The sequence below is a fragment of the Chelonia mydas genome, chromosome 2, assembly GCF_015237465.2.
Source record: "Chelonia mydas isolate rCheMyd1 chromosome 2, rCheMyd1.pri.v2, whole genome shotgun sequence".
Classification (NCBI taxonomy): Eukaryota; Metazoa; Chordata; order Testudines; family Cheloniidae; genus Chelonia; species Chelonia mydas.
In genome coordinates, this window is record NC_057850.1 from 49,021,678 (window position 1) to 49,038,600 (window position 16,923).

A 16,923-nucleotide genomic window follows, 5' to 3' on the forward strand; every position below is an offset into this window, starting at 1 on the left:
TGAGGAAAACATTTTAATATTTTAAATACTAAACAACTCTAATACCAAACAGCACAGTTAAAACAAATCAAAATGGGTTCCACGAAATTGGATTTATAAATTCAAAACACTTGAAAGAAAATAAAAACTGCCATGTACACAGGATGTCCTCAAAACATAATACCACCATTCTGAGTTTACAAGTTCTCTGTTTCACTTGACATGTCAGCCACTGAATATCTATGTGAAGCTCTTAGTTGAGAGCAAGATATCTTTGGCTTTAAGTGTCATCAATATGATATGCTGCTTTACAGACCAAATTGAGACTTGTTATAATCATGTAAAAATCCCACTAATATTTCACTTTGGCCAATTATCTCCTTTTTCTTGACCTTCCACCTGAGCCTAAGACACAATGTCCATACTACACTTTTAGCACTGTAGCTCAAGCCCTGCCAGTGTGATTCTGCGTGGCCTACCTCTAGAAGCCTGGGGCCTGCTTTTCACCAAACTGGTTAATAGTATCAAGGTTCTGTTAGATCCATGTTGCTTCTTGATCCTCAGGTATGTTCTGTACTGCCTTTATAATCTGTGGTTTGTCAAGAGGCTGTGACCATTTTTTCCCTGAGGAGCTCATTCTTGCTGAAGCAAAGTATCCCCTGTGCTCATATTGCTGCACTGATTCACTGGGGTACAATTTAATGGAGGTAGTAATAATTGGCGGTAGCCTAAATGACATCAGTTCTCCCATCATTTGGTAAAGTCCCTCTATGCAAACCTCATTTAACCAGGACTCCACAGAGTTTGGGTAAACAGCTCATGACTGGGCAGTGAGAGGAAAGAGCCCAAAGAGCACCATTCTATCCAGTATCATTCTCATGAAGAGGACTCTGTCAGAATTAATTTCCATGGGTCCCTGTAAATGCTTCAGAGGCTAGATTTGTGGCCAAATGGTTATTTATAGCACAGCAGCCCCTAGAAATCTCAAATAGGTCAGGTCCCCTTGTGCTAGACATTGACATAGCAGAATGGCTCTAAAAGGTCCTCCTCTGATAACAGGGAGGACCAAGGGGCTACAATACCATCCATAGCGATTGATGTAAAATGAAAATTAGACAGACTGACAGATAGATAGAGAACACCATAGAGGGTCTGGCTTTCTGGCTGAATAACCTGATCCACAGTGGAAATCTTGAGGTCTATAATATAACCCAAACAGATTTTAGTATATCCCAAGGTTGGAGACCTCAGCCCTTGTCCCTGCTGCAATCTGTACAAAACTCTCCAACCAGTGGAAACCACGTGGACTACAGGTTGCAGAGTTTTCTACTTAACTTCAGCCATCAATCAGCATTTCACACTGGAGTGTGTGAACTGGGAGTAGGTAACCATACAGATACTATTCCTCTAAAAAGAAAAATGTTGGCATAATAACTATGTAAGCACTAAGGGTTAATTGATTAGTTAAATATTTTACTAACTCTGTATCAGGCTGAAATTACCGTAATTATATACACATGTTTTAAATACATTCCAGGCTTTTACAGTGATAAAACAAATTAATTGTATTAGTGCCTAGCAACCTGAAATTTGCTTAGTAATTTGAAAGGGCAATTTGATTATTTGTTTTAATTGCTGGTGCATGACTCATCGAGTCAGAAAATCACACTCAATTGTGCAAAAATAATGCTTCCCAGAAAAGTGATCCAAAATCAAAGTCCAAGTGCTTCTAAAAGATTAAATTAATTATTGAAATTAAAACTGCATTTCTAAATGGCAAGAAAGTAATCATGAGTTAAAATGATGCAATCTATTCAGCTGCATCAAAAAGATCAACAAAGAGGTGGAGGAGTTTGAAATACTACCTCAACCTTTTTTAGACTAACAAATAATGAGATTTGTTTAAATGTTACTGTACAGCATATCAGCTGAAAAATAACTGAATTTATGCAGTGTTCAACAAAAGAACAAGTAACATCAGTGGTCACTAAAACCAAAAATCAAAACAAAGCAAAATCCACAACTTGAGCAACAGTATTTTGAGTCTATATCTGTGAAATAACAAATCTATACAGCTGTCTAACTTCTCATACTATAATGCTGAGTTTTGCATCACCTCTAATGTACAGTGTTCTCTTTTCTGGATCCTGATCTTGCAAACATTCACACATGTGAATAACTTCATGCACACAAGTAGTGCGATTGACTACTCACCCCTGTAATATTATTCCAGTGTGTTTGCAGGATTAGGGCTATAATGTTCTGAATAATTAGTTGTTTACAGATACACTAAGCAATAAAAAGGCATGGTAATCCTTTATTTAAGATATCTCTTACACATTCTATTGAGTTTTTATATTTATTTTATATTTTATAGATTATAACCAAAAAGTTATGGTCTATAAAATCTCTTTCTCCAAACTTTCCTCACTTTTTTTCACTACTCAACATCCTCGCTCTTTCCCTTTCTTCCTCATCTCTTTGTGTTCTTTTTCAAGTTCTCACTGATTTTAATATGTTCCTGTTGTGAATGCTACTTCTGCCATAAGTCTTTTCATGCTCAGTTCTGCACGGTTGGACTTTCTTAAAGGAAAACTGAGCCTATTTTGCTCTGCCTCATCCATAAGGACGTTTGTAGAGAAATAAACACTTGCCCCCATGAATACATTCTGAAAAGTATTTTAAGGGTTATAGATGACATTTCTGAATCTAGTGCTGGACATTGCTTGGAAAGGCATGGTATTTAAGTTACCTACAGTGATGAAGCCTAAAAGAATAATTTGAAAACTAGCTAAATAGAGTGATTGTTCAAAAATCATAAAAGAATTTCAGCAGATAAACAAATTGGTGTCATAATGTGTATGTCCATTTATTTAGATATGGTTTTGTTTTCTTACGATAGACCTATATTGAAGAAGGCTATACACTGGGTTACAATCTATTCCATTGGGGTCCCACATTCACAGACACAGATAACTCTGTTTTTCATTAGCAAACAGGCCACTTTCAACCTGGGTTCACAAAATCCAACTGTAATTAAAAATAAGGACTCATCTATGTCCTTGGGCAGTGTGAGTGCCAATGAGGTCAGTGGGAATTATACATGCATATATGAGGGCAGAATCAGGCCCTTAAATATCTTGCACCTTTTATACATAGTGTTATGTTGTTTATCTTGTGAACTTTTTGATGGTTGGCCTGAGTTAAATGGGAGAAAAATTGCTATAAGACAGAACTAGCCTGTTAATGGCTGATAGGAAGTACTGCTTTTAGGATAATGACTACGAACAGAGTCTAGGAAATAAGTACCTTGAGAAGAAACTGTAATTAGAAACATTGTTTTAAAAAGTAACTAGCAAACTTTCATTTTCATGCGAAACAAAAGGAGCCTATTATGGTAAGGCATACTGGCCAATACATTATCCAAAGGACCTTGGTGGTATGAATAGAAAGAAAGGGAGAATGGAAAATTCCTAGATACTGGAAATTAAAGAGTTGTGTGAAAAAACATCCCCAGTGTTGGGATATGGGGAAAGGATTATTTGCTTCTATCATCCAGCCCTGGGATGGCTAATATCCTCTGTATTGCTTATTTATGACTCAGTGCTCATCCGATGTTGAGGGCACCCAGAACCCTGTGAAATCAGGCTGTTCACTAGTCAGATTTTCATTCAGCAGGTACTGCAAATTTATTATTTGGGTGAAAAACATAACAAGAATTGCTTTCCAATGTTTTCAGTTCACAAATTTCTGGAAGGGCAAATTAACTCGCTCACCTCCCTTTAAATATCAGAAGAGAGATTTAAAATATAAAGAGATAATATTCAAGTCTGGACATGTTCCATTTGCAGAAGTTAAAATTACTATAGTAGTAGCAGTATTTCCCATTATAAATGTAGGGAATGCAGCAAATATTATAGCAAAGGTAATAACAGAGTTAATCAGATGTCCATTTTCAAATTTTCTAGTTTATTTATAAAATTTGATATCTTGAAAATAACTGAACAGTTACTAGTCTTGTACAGTATTTATATTGGTGGCTTTCCAAACATGAATGCAAATTAACACACAAAGTCCTGTTTTCAATAACATTACATTATGACATAAAGTATGGAAATTTCAAGGTGAGCCTGATATAGCATTCTCAATTAAGTTGTACAGTGCATAGATGTTGCAACATATACAGAGCCAAACACCGTTCTCCTTACAAAAGTAAGCCCCTTGGCCCATGTTATTAAAAGTGCATATGCTGTTTTGTGCATACCCAAGTTGTACATGTAAAATATTCAATACAACCTCAACTTGTGCACATGAAAGGTATGTGTGCACATCAATTCCTGACTTGTGCACATGCAATGGGTATTTTATACACTCCATTTGAGTGTCCATAGTAGTGCACTTCTAAACTTTTTATCATGGATTTCAAGGAAAGATTAAGTGACCAGGATTTTACTCATAGTCAGCAACTATCTGTACAAATTACTGATATATCACTGCCCATAAAAACAGACAAGTTATGGGCCAAAGGAATGTCGGTCCAGAAATTACTTGCCTGATTTATTTGTTTAAACAACTTACCAATACTAAGAATTCTGGGTTTATTGTCCATTCTCCTCAACTTTATGAAAAACTGAAAAAAATAATAATTTAAAACTAGGCGGGAAAATAGTGCATAGCATGCTGATCACTATTTTGTACTCACAGATTTTTTTCAATCTGAATTATGAAAATAGAAATAGGCTAAGCAGAATTAAAATGTTAATATAACTCCAATAAATAATACCATTATTTATTTTTAGATTTTTAAAATTTTTATTAATTTACATTTTTACAGTTGCAGAAAATTATGGGAGGGCCAAACAATGGAGAGCTCAGGCAATAATTATTTAATGACAGTAAAGTTAAAGCTTTATAACTATTAGAACACAAATTGTCAAAATCACATTTCAAAATATAAACAGTGAATATCCTTAAATCAAACTCTAAAAATTTCTCAAGCAGTATTTTTCTTACATTACATAGCTGCAGATTTAGATTATCATCAATGGAAATATTTTTTCATCAGTTTGTGGGTGTGTGGTGAAATAGACATTTACCAACAGTTACTGATAAAAATCTAATCCTTCCAAGAATAAATAAAAGTAGGGGTCTGGGACTTCTTAAAATGTGGATGATTGACCCAGTGGATTGTAACTACTCCAAACAAAAGAGCAAAGTATTTGCGAGTTCCAAGAATGTAAATATGTGTCTGAAGTTTCTAACTTCCAAATGCATTTGTATTCCTATAAATGAAAAATAGAGAAAAAGTTTCTCTTTACATCGGGAAAGAAAAAAAAAAAGGATTCCCTAAAAGACACTTTCTTTTCAATGCTTAAATGCAGAGCAAATTTTTATGACCCAAGTTATAAAATCCCTGAAATCTTTTCATAGAGAATACACTAAACAGCACCATCACAATAAAGCAAACCATGCAGAACACTGCAGATCCAAGTATTCCACACCTCAACTTTGATAAAATACTCAGCTCTATCTCTTTCTGGAAAAACTGCCAGTTGGAAAAATCTTTCAAAATATTTCAGTGCACCAATATCCTGTCTCTAAATCAGGAACAGTTTAGGTGCTGTTAAAGCAAAGTAACAGTTGCTTCCCTAATCTTGAACTCTCAGTGACCGTCACGGAAAGTAACTGTTTCCTATTCCCTGGCAGACAGTAGCATTAATAATCACCAAAACAAAAGGAAACACCTCAAAATATGCATCTGCTCATAATTAATCGCCATCCCAATGAGCTAAACCTCACAGACGACCTGCTTGTTGCCTTGATTATTCCTTGTTAATAGGAGGCGTAGGAATTGGAAATAAGGGGGTTTGTTATCCCTATGGATTTGGAATATGTGTCAAGCTCATATGGCAGTGAGCCAGCCCCTCTGAGAGATTGCTGCTACTGTTTTCTCTCACAGCCACCCAAGATTTTCTAATAGGCATTTTTTAAACACACACACACACACACACACACACCCCTTCTTACTCACAATCCAGTTCCGTTATTTTTAAGCCCTAGAAGCGTCCCTGCTCATAACTTGCATCTCACGGTTCCATTCAGGTTTGTCAGCTGGCTACCCGCATGTCTAGGATAGTACATAAACTATCACACGCAGTTTAACCGACCTAGGCTCAATTAGCGCAGTATTTTGGACACATCCGAGCGATCAAGAGGCAGATAATTTAGTTTCGTCTTCATTTCATTGAGGACACATATTTAGCGAGGGATTGAGATATTTTTATTATTAATCATAATCATTATTATTCCCACAATGTAATTTACAAAGAGTGGAAACGCCTACAAGGAGATGAAGTACCTGCACTGGGGAGATGTTCAGTTGTTCACTTCATCTTCCGTTGACAAGGAAACCAAACCGCACTTCATTCTCCAGGAAAACCTTCCACTGCCATCATTTTAAAATGTATTTATTTGTATATATGTGCATATCTATCATCATCATCCTGATAATCATCATAATAAAATTATCTCGGTAAAAGAATAAAAAAGTCAAATGTGCAAAAGTAACGATCATTGCTTTGGCTTTTTTTTTTTTTGGCTTTTTTTTTTTTAAGGAGAAAAAAGTATTTAAAAATGATCAACTCTAACAAGCTGCAAGAAAAGTTTCACGTTATAAACGGGCATCAAAGAAAAAGAAGAAAAAAACTGCTGACTGCACCGAGTGTCAAAAAAGGAAACAACAACCAAAAATAATAAAATTAACATCTTGCTCAGTGGCCTGCACCAGTATTGCAAGATCACAAACTCTTTGTAAACACTGCTGTAAAATGCATTTGCAATTCACATCTATATACCAAAAATTAAAAATTAAAAAAAGCATCAAAACAACATCTGGAAAAATCCTCTGCAAAAGAGTTAGAAACATGCCTTTTTTCCTCATCTTTTAAAAAACGCATATTTCACATTGCTTTCTTTTCTCGTGCCATAACAAAACCAGTTGCATATCTAGATCTAGAGATAGTAAATTTATCTATGTTGTTGCTGGACTGGTAAGTCTTAATTTTATTGCATTGCTCAATTCCCAGTGACTCCCAGCCCCAGCAGCACCTTTTGCTCACAGTTTAGTAACCATCGCATGCTAAGAAGAAGAAAAAAACAAAACAAAAAACAAAAACAAAAAACTTGTCATCAGAAAAAGGATCAAATCCATTGAAACAATAATCAAAGAGGAAGAAAAAAAGAAGAAAAATAAAAAAAGGAAGAAAAAAACAGGACAAAAAAAGGAGGACAAGAATGTCAGCGGAAAGGTACTCACCGAGCGGGAGTAAAAGAGAGGAATAAAAATGAGTTACTATAAAATACAGTATGGCGGTGGAAGAAGGAATGAGGCGCTTCCCCCCCCTCCCCTCCTCTCTAGTCTCTGCCTCAGGCAGCGGACACGTGATTCGTAGCCAGGCTGACTCGCAGGCAGGGGGAAGGGGTTAGCCCCGCTGGAGCAGCCCAACTCACTCACTCACACGGCGGCGGCGGCGGCAGCGAGCGGGAGGCGGGAGCCCGCAGCCAGGGGCAGGAGCTGGAGCCTGGGCAGCCGGCGCGGCGGCGGCGGCGGCGGCGCGAGCCGAGCAGGTGCCTCCCGCCCCAGCGCCACGCGCCGCGCACACACACACACACACGCGCGCCGAAGACACAGGCAGGGGCGCGGGCGGGAGGCAGAGGGGAGTTGAAAGCCGATGCCGTGCGAGCGGGAGCAGCTGCTGCGCGCGCGCGTGTGTGTGTGTGTCGGTGCTGCCACAACTTGCTGCCTCCTCACTTCAAAGTTATCGCGCGGCTGCTTCCAATGCTGCCAAATTAAGGGTTTTACCTTCTCCATAAATAGTCCCCTGCTCGGGGTTGCCGATGGGGCTGGCTAGCCTGGGTGGCAAGTGGCGGTGCAAGCCAGCGCTGCTCCAGCGTCCCCTGCCAAGGCACGGGGGCCGGGGCTGAGTGCTCTGGAGCTATACTTTCTGCTGGGGCTGGATCTGCTCCGTCCAAGTGCAAACCCGAAGCAAGGCTTGTCCAGAGCGCGCTGGGCAGCACATGCTCTCGGTTGCAGCTGGACTGAAACTAGAAAGTGCCGAGAGACACGTTCAGTATTTCGCTACTTTGTTTTGCTTTCCTGGCCTCTGCTCTGTTGTTGGTGCGGTGGGGCTGTTGTTTTTAATAACAAAGTTATTGGCAGAGGCTTAAGTCAAACAAGTGACTCCCGAAAGGCTGCTCTTGGGAGAGCGCTTTGCAGGCGGGGTGTGCTAGCCAGAGAAGCAGCAATGCATCGTCACGCAGGACCGCTAGTTCCTCGGCAGGTTAACTCTTTCAGCCGGATGGTAGGTGAGCCTGTTGTTCGCCACCAGCCGTCCTTGCCCACGTTTAACGGTAGCATGTGTTACCTAAAAAGGGCATTTGCAATCATCAGGGACCCCACTTTGCATCCCTCACTCGCCTGAGGTTTTGTCTGAGTGAAGGGGGCCCCAAATCAGTCAAGAGCAACTTACACATGGTGTTCTGGACCGAACAGCCCCATTATAAACAAAGAAAGAAGTATCCCAGGCATCACTCACCATTATTACTGTGTGAGAGCTGCCCTAGGTTTTTTTGTTTTGTTTGTTTTAGATGGGCCAGAACGGGCCATCATGATAATCTAGTCTGATCTTGTGCACATCGCAGGTCACAAAACCTCACCCACACACACCAGTAATACACTCATAACCTGTGGCTGAAGTCCTCAGATCTTGATTTAAAGACTTCAAGTTACAGAAAATCCACCGGTTTCAGAGTAGTAGCCGTGTTAGTCTGTATCCACAGAAAGAAAAGGAGTACTTGTGGCACCTTAGAAACTAACAAATTTATTTATTTAGTTCAAACCAGCAAGTGGTCTGTGCTCCATGCTGCAGCGGAAGGAGAAAACCCGTCTCTGTCAACCTGACCTAGGGGAAAATTCCTTCCCAACCCCAAATATGGTGATCAGTTAGACCCTGTACATGTGGGCAAGACCCACCAGCCAGATGCCTGGGAAAGAATTCCCTGTAGTAACTCAGAACTGTCCCCATCTAGTGTCCTGTCTCTGGCTTTTGCAGATATTTACTAATAGTAGTCATGAATGGACCATGTGCCATTGTAGGCAGTGTAATGAGTCTCATCATACTGTCCCCTGCATAAACTTATCAAGCTCAGTCTTAGAACAAGTTAGGTTTTTTTGCCTACACTGCTCCCTTTGGAAGGCTGTTGCAAAACTTCACTCTTCTGATAGTTAGAAACTGACATCTAATTTTAATTTGCCTTTAACTTAAATAACTCCTCTACCTCCCTGGTGTTCATCCCTTTGATATATTTGTAGAGAGCAATCATATTTCCCCTCAGCCTTCATTTGGTTAGGCTAAACAAGCCAACCTCCGTAAGTCTCTTCTCATAAGGTAGGTTCTCCATTCCTCTGATCATCCTAGTAGCCCTTCTCTGAATTGTTCTAGTTTGAATTCATCTTTCTTAAATAAGAGAGACCAGAACTGCACACAGTATTCCAGATGAGGTCTCATCAGTGCCTTGTACAATGCAATGTGTCCATGAAAACGCTAACACAATTTTAGGGTGCATCAGGCAAAGTATTTCTAGTAGAGATAGGGAGTTACTAGCATTTTTTAATAATCCAACTCAGTTTTAATTCCCCCACCCTTATTAACAAACATTGCAGTTGCACATAGAAGTCTGCTGGAACTAGGAGTAGCTTTTTCTGGAACTACAGTTAGAAATATGACCTTCTCGGAACAGGATTGTCAAGCCCGCATCACTATACAGCTAAACCATCTCATTAGCAAATTCTGTGTCCTAAATATTCTGGCTCAAATTTACTGGGCCAGAAAATATTTGTAATTTCATAAACAATGAAAAAATATTTAAAACTAATAATAATATTACTGAATATTTACCTAATGAGATTGAGGCCTTATTGTTTACACAGAGAGGAGAAATAATGAGATATTTGTGTGAAATAAATTCATTTTAGACTATAAATACCTCCATTAACAAGGAACGTAAGTGGACTTTCCCCCTCTTTTACTTCCTTGCTCCTTTTCCAAACCCTCATTCTCCCACTGCCTACCCTTTGGTATTTCCCACCTGTAGTCAGTTAAAGACAGGGCTGTCATATTTGTCAACTATTTTTTTTTCTGGTAAATAGAAGAAAGGACTGAAAAACACATCTCCCCTCACAACCTTTCTTTGCTGTTGTGTGGGATCCATTCAGTGAGAGGAACTGCCACAATTGTACCATTAGCAGAGAAGCAATTCTGCCCTTCCCACTATTCTGTGTGGATTTAATTTGAGCAGCTGACATTCCATGAAGAACTTTCGAAAACATTCTGTTTAGTCATTTAGCCATACTACACATAGTCAAACCTCTTAGCAAATCAGGACGCAGAAGCTACAGTGAGCGTATTACACAATAAAATTATATATCCTGCACAGTAACATGCCGTCCTGCTAAATAAAAGATTGATGACATCATCCCACCTTCCTCTCCTCTTTCCCCCAGTTTCTCCTATTCATGTGTAAATCACTCCAATTTCTTTCCTTCCATCCTTGTACCTGTCCCCTAGACTTCTTGGCAAACAAATAAACTTTCCCTTTCTATTTCTTCCCTTCTCTTGACTTGTTTTAAAATTCCAGCTCTCCATAAGAAACGAGAAGAAAGAATACAGGCTAGAGGTTAAAAAATGTCAAATAAAAGACTTGTTACTTGTTGTTGCTTTATTTTTATATTCTGCGTTGGATTTGTTCTGTCTTTTCACACTGCTTCCAGCAACTCTTTACAGCTGAATTTGGCTCTCAGCAGCAGGGCTGTGCATCTCAGAATTCATAGGTAGTTATAAAATGGAAAAAATATTAAGGGATCCTTATGGATATAGAAAACCTCTAGGAAACATACACTGGTTTATATTGTAACTAACACATCAGCTATGGTTGTGGTACAAACTCCCAAAAGCCTAGAGATTCAGCATGTATGAGATTTTTTTTTTTTTTTGGATGCAAACACTAATTTCTCATTAGTATTAGACACTGCATGAAGGACTATGACTGAACAAATTAAGGACTAAGGTCCCAATCCTGCATATTTATGCAGTGTTGAATTTCAAGTATGTGTGTATAGGCCCACTGACTTCCTGTTTGCAGGATCAAGGCCTAAATTAGAATGCCCCTCTTTCCCCCATTTCCACCATTGTTTCTTAAACAGACATTTGAATATATATTTATTCCTGTACAAAGAAGAAGAAAATAAATTATTTCATGTAAGAGTATATATTAATTGTCCAAGAAATCATTATAGAACTCACTGGTAAATCTGGATCACAAACACATATTTAGGAATTTGTTTAGAGTATATAATTTTTAGAATACACATTTTATGTATTGTCGTACACATTATTTATCAGAGGATTACAACATTTTGGATATCAGGTGAGTATGTATTTTGTGCCCTATCTTCATTTTGAAATGGCATATTTATTTGGTACACTGTAACTGAGCCAAAAAGTCATTATGATACATTGTGTAGGATCTGCACTTGAGCACTTTAAAAAATGTTATTGTTAAGGGATGATTTAATGGCCTATGGACAGTGTTGTGCATTCTTCTATGGGAGAGCAAGCTCAGAAATTATAGCAAAACTTTCACTTCTCAGTTTGGCCAAAGTTGTGAGCACTGAGAAAATGAACTTTCAAGTCTCTAAAGGTTTGACCCTGCAGCAGTTTAGAGGAGAGTTAGGAGACAGTGGCACTGATCTACCAAAATGATGGTGCTTTTCTATTCATAATCCAATAAGGTGAAGTAAGCTGTAGGGAGTGAATTCTACAGGTGGTCTGGTTAGAACACTGTGCCCAGCATGAGGCATTGAGCAACAGGTTGGTAGGGATACTGTTTTCTTGAAACTTTAGGAAACATTTCTGTGTCAGAGACTGGTCCTCCTTGCTGCCCCACTATCAGTTTCTCCTAAGAGCATTCTTAAGCGTACTCATGTAAGCCATTACTTCTGGACCAACAGGATACTGAGTGCTACTGAAAAGTGCAGAGCAGAGCTCAGTGCTCAGCATCTGTGCAGAGATTTACAATTTGGTATGGAGAAATGAGTATAGCGCTCAACAATGTGAGCAAGTCTCTACACCTGCAGTGAACACCCAGTTTGAAGAGAAGGATTAGAGTCATTACTGAAGTCATGGCCAGGGCATAGGTATCTAAATACAATTCACTGCAAGCAAATGTTGCGTCTAGTGGCCACTTCTAAGATTTTCATTGACTTCTCTGAACCAGCCATAGAGCCTCACTGAAGTATGATAAAAGCTGCACATAAAAGTAACTAAGAGTAGGGGCATGCATAAGCACTTACACACACATGCTTTGGCCACTGACACAGAAATATTCTGAAGGTTCCCATGAAACACTATTTCTCACAATCAGCTGCTCAGTGCTTTCTAAGAAATGTTTTTGTAAACCACCTCAACTATACTATGCTCAGTAGTCCTAATATTGACTCAGTACAATCACTTACAATCTTTATATGTACCCCCACAGGATCAAGCCCCCCATTTGGGTATAGAAATAAGTGAATTTAAAGATTGCCACTAAGCCCATGGTATTCAATGGATTGCATTTAAGACTCTGTGCTCTACCTGTGGTCTACTGTGTATCCACTCTGCCGGAACAACTCTCCCCCCTTCCTGCTGATGCTACTATGAGTGAGTGGCTAGAGGTTTACTCAGATTGCTGAGCACTGTGCACATTAGTTTTAAATATGCAGTAGCTTCTCTGCACAGGTGCGGAGCACCCAGCCAACACTAGCAATTTGGTTTTCAACATTTTCATAGAATCATAGAATATCAGGGTTGGAAGGGACCTCAGGAGGTCATCTAGTCCAACCCCCTGCTCAAAGCAGGACCAATCCGCAACTAAATCATCCCAGCCAGGGCTTTGTCAAGCCTGACCTTAAAAACTTCTAAGGAAGGCGATTCCATGACCTCTCTAGGTGAGCATGACTCAGCATCTTGCAGGACTGAGCCCTAGATGGCCAAACATTGTCTAGCACCCCTTGTATGCAGGCAGGGTTTACAAATTATAAAATATATATCTCTTTTCAGACACAGATTTTAGGCCTGATCCTGTCTTAATTGGTAACTTGTCATATGCAAGGACTATATGACCAGTCAGCATAGCTAGAGCACTGCAAGATCAGCCAGTATGACTTTCACAGCTGCAGTAAAGATTGGGGATTGAGAATTGACGAAATTGACAATAAATAAAAACAAAAAAGGAATTACCTAAGTGAAACTTTTATAATTGAACTTGTGAGCCAACCTTTGAAGGACAAGAAATAACATAGGCTTCTCAGAAATCTGCAAAATATAATTTTGAAAACCATGAATACATCTCTGAGTTATGTGAGTGTAAGATCATTACAAACATAATCTATTTTGTTTTTGTGTTTTGTTTGTTTTTGTTTCATTGCTGTAGCTTAGAGACAGCCAAACAGATATATTTCACATTTTAAATAACGTTCATTCTGACTGGAAGACTACCGTGCTTCCTGAGACATTACTAAAGCCTAAAAAACTAAACGTGTTCGGCATCTTCTTGACTTTTTCACTCTCCTCTTTTACCACTACCTTTTTTTATATTAGTCTCCTTTTCTAAGATTTTCATTCTGTTTTTCTCCATTTTCCAGTTCTCTTTATGTTCACAGAATTTTTAGCACTCTTTCCCCTCCTACTTTGTTTCCAATGCTTTTTAAAGATGCTATATTTTGTATATAGTGAGAATAACTCACTTCTATCACCTCCCTTTCAACTGAAACTTCCAAGAGCACAATGTAAATTAAAAAAATCCAATAATAAGTGACAGAAGGAGTAAAAGCAAAAGGTAACTCTACTGTAAAGTAGGGCAAATTAAATATATGAATGCTGCACCTACAATATGAGTAAACTGAATAAAAACATTTTAATAAAATCTTCAGTACCCCTTTTTCACTTTTAACTCATGTTGTTGAGGGGACTGGGGGGAGGGGAGGGAAGTGTTATGTCCTGAATGCTTTTTGCTTTCATTCTTTTCACTACTTGAATATCGTGACCTTCAAGGTAATCACATTACAATCAAAGTACATAGTGTACAACATGCTTTATTAGAATTGTATATTGTACATGTCCCCACATTTGACTTCATACTGTATATAATCTTATAACAAACCAAATGTGACAAGTGACATCTATATTTTAAAAAATAAAAAAATAAATCAACTCTTTTTAAGCCCCAAGAAAAGAGCATATACCCCTGTAGTTTATTAATATTGTTGCAAGTGTCCTCCTGTCTTCAAAACAGTTGTTTTTTGTTGTTTTAAATTGTTCTCTACATGGAAGAGTTAATTAACAAATAAAACTAATAAAGGAGGCATTTTTGGGGGGGGGGGGGGAGAGTTTGGCAATAAATAAGTCTATGCACAGTGTGAGATATAGGTGCAAGTGACAAAATTCACTGGTCTGCACCATCTGCTATTATGCAATAATTTCCTACATGACAATTTCTCTATGTAAAGACAGTTCAAAACATGCTTTTTTTTCTTTTTTTTTTTGAAGCAAGAGGTATCTGATGGCTTGATGACTGGAGCTGTAAAAACATGAAAACATCAAGAGAGACATATTAAAGCATTCAAAGGGACCCAGAGAGAGACAGTAGAGCATTCAAAGGGCCAGTCAGGCATAGAACCTGAGAGTGCATGTGACAGGCCAGGGACTAGATCAAGAGAGAGCACATCTGTGAGTCCACAAGACCAGAAAGAATAAAAGCTCAACTGAAGATTTTTTTTTTCTAAAATATATTCTCTAGTTCAAACAAGAATTAATTCACGGAAGTCCTATGGTCTGTGTTATCCAGGTGGTCAGGCTAGATGATCACAATGGTACCTTCTGGCGTTGCAATCTATGAATCTGTAAGGAGTCTGGAGACATAAGTGAAAGGACTCAGAGAGAGAGAGAGAGAATGTACTCAGCCCTCTGAAAATCAGATCCCAGGGTTTCAAGATGGACACCCATAAAATGAGGAACACACAAATTATGACCACCTGTGAAAAGTTTTGTTTAAATGACTGCCTAACAACACAAAGGACACCAGAGTCAGAGACCTCCTGGACTATGACCGGGGAGACTGGCTGGATCCCCTGACGGTCGCTCAGCATATGGGGCTCTCCCAGCCTTGTACTCCCCGGTGTGTAATTCAGGAGGTGAGGGCTGCTTTGCCTCCCGCTGCTCAGGTTTACCTCGACCGGGTCCTGAGAGAGGGCATGCCCCACCCACCCTCCACCCCAGGACCTCTGGACCTTTTCATCGGGCCCCCGCCCCGTGGACCCAATCGGCCCACCCACCCCTTCACCATGAGCTGGCTGCATGATCTGCAGCCAGTCCACTTCCAGACCGCACCAAGGAAACATCTATACACACTCGTGCTCCATACCCTTCATCTCCTCAGCCTCGCGTTCCGCGCCTACACAAAGTGGCGGGACCTCCTGACATCTCTAGAGGGTGAGGAGCCTCGGTGGGCCAGCCTTTACTCCATCTTGGTCCCGAGGCCCGCTGGGGATATCCGTTGGCGGCTCCTTCATGGGGCAGTGAGCATGGGCGTGTACGTGGTGTGGTTCCCCCCTATCCCAGACACCTGCCGCTTTTGCGGCGTGAGGGAAACCCAGGTGCACATTTACTTGGAGTGCGCCAGGCTGCAGCCCCTCCTCTTAGACATTTTGTTAAGATTTTGGTTGCACTTTTCCCCTCACCTTTTTATTTATGCACTCCCTATCTGTGGCCCCACAAAGTCGTGGGACTTCCTGGTCAACCTCCTCCTGGCCCTGGCTAAAATGGCCATCTATAAAACCAGGGTGAGGAGGTTGGCTGATGGAGTCTCCTGTGACTGTGGGGCCTACTTCCGATCCTCCGTCCGTTCACGCATCCAGGCAGAGTTCCTCTGGGCAGCAACCACTGATGCCTTCGAGGAGCAGTGGGCGCTCTCCGGAGTTCTCTGCTCGGTGGTCCCGTCTGGTTCCCTTCGTTTGACCCTTTGACCGCACTCCCGTCCCTGTTATTTCATTAGTTGTCCCCCAGAATTAATTGGTTTCCAGGTCCTGTGGATCCCCCTCTTAGGCTGAGGGGGGGATCCTTTAGCAGTGGGCAGGCTTCCGCCCGCCCACTTCCTGGATCCCAATAGGATCACATAGGAACGCTGTGGCAGAGGCAGGGACAGAATCTAATTCTCCAGCACAGCATTCAACTGACTTCCTTTCATTTCCTGCAGTTCCCTGCCTCATTCACTACACATCTTTCAACTTCTCTAACAAATGAAACAGGAGTCCTTCATGCAGCAGCCTCCTTCTCTACACATCCTTCGTTCATCCGCAGAGCACTGTGCATTCTGTGCACTGAATGAGCCAGGGATCCTATGGGGAAAAAAATAGCATGAGATCAAATAATTAAAGACTGTCTCATAATGCATAGGAACAAGGAGCCTAAATTAAAGTTGCACAGGTAACCTGAATTCTGGCATTTCCTAACTTTTGAAAGCTTGAGTTTGCAACCCTAATGCTCTTTTAACATAGGTTTGTGTGTGTGTCTGAATTATGTACAGTCATCCATACACATGTACAGATACCTTGTATATAAACACAGATTTTTTTTCTGCTATCTCTCCATTCTAAATGTTGACAAGTATCTATCTTGCTTAAGTTTATGAGATCTGACATGATCACAGCCTATGGCAGTGTGGCTGAATGGAGTGGATTTTTTAATATGTTGTTTAATTCATCTGAAGCCCTGGAGAGAAATGGGAACACACAGAACAAGGCAAAGCACCAAGTCTAGACCACTGGGCAAAACAAAGAAACAGAAAGTC

The 16,923-nt window shown here is 40.1% G+C and overlaps 1 protein-coding gene across 8 annotated transcripts in view; it reads right to left on the bottom strand.

The window, feature by feature from the left end:
* RALYL (RALY RNA binding protein like) overlaps window positions 1-7,613 on the bottom strand; it is a 577,640-nt gene extending 570,027 nt beyond the window's left edge. The window contains exons 1-2 of one of the 8 annotated variants that reach the window (XM_037892362.2): window positions 7,295-7,606; window positions 6,338-6,424 (exon numbers count right to left, since the gene is read on the bottom strand). The gene's annotated coding sequence lies outside the window, so the exon portion shown is untranslated. Of the gene's footprint in view, window positions 1-6,010 lie in introns of all 8 variants that reach the window. The other 7 variants (XM_043539415.1, XM_043539410.1, XM_043539409.1 and 4 more) reach the window with 7 other exon arrangements.
* Window positions 7,614-16,923: the final 9,310 nt, after the last annotated feature.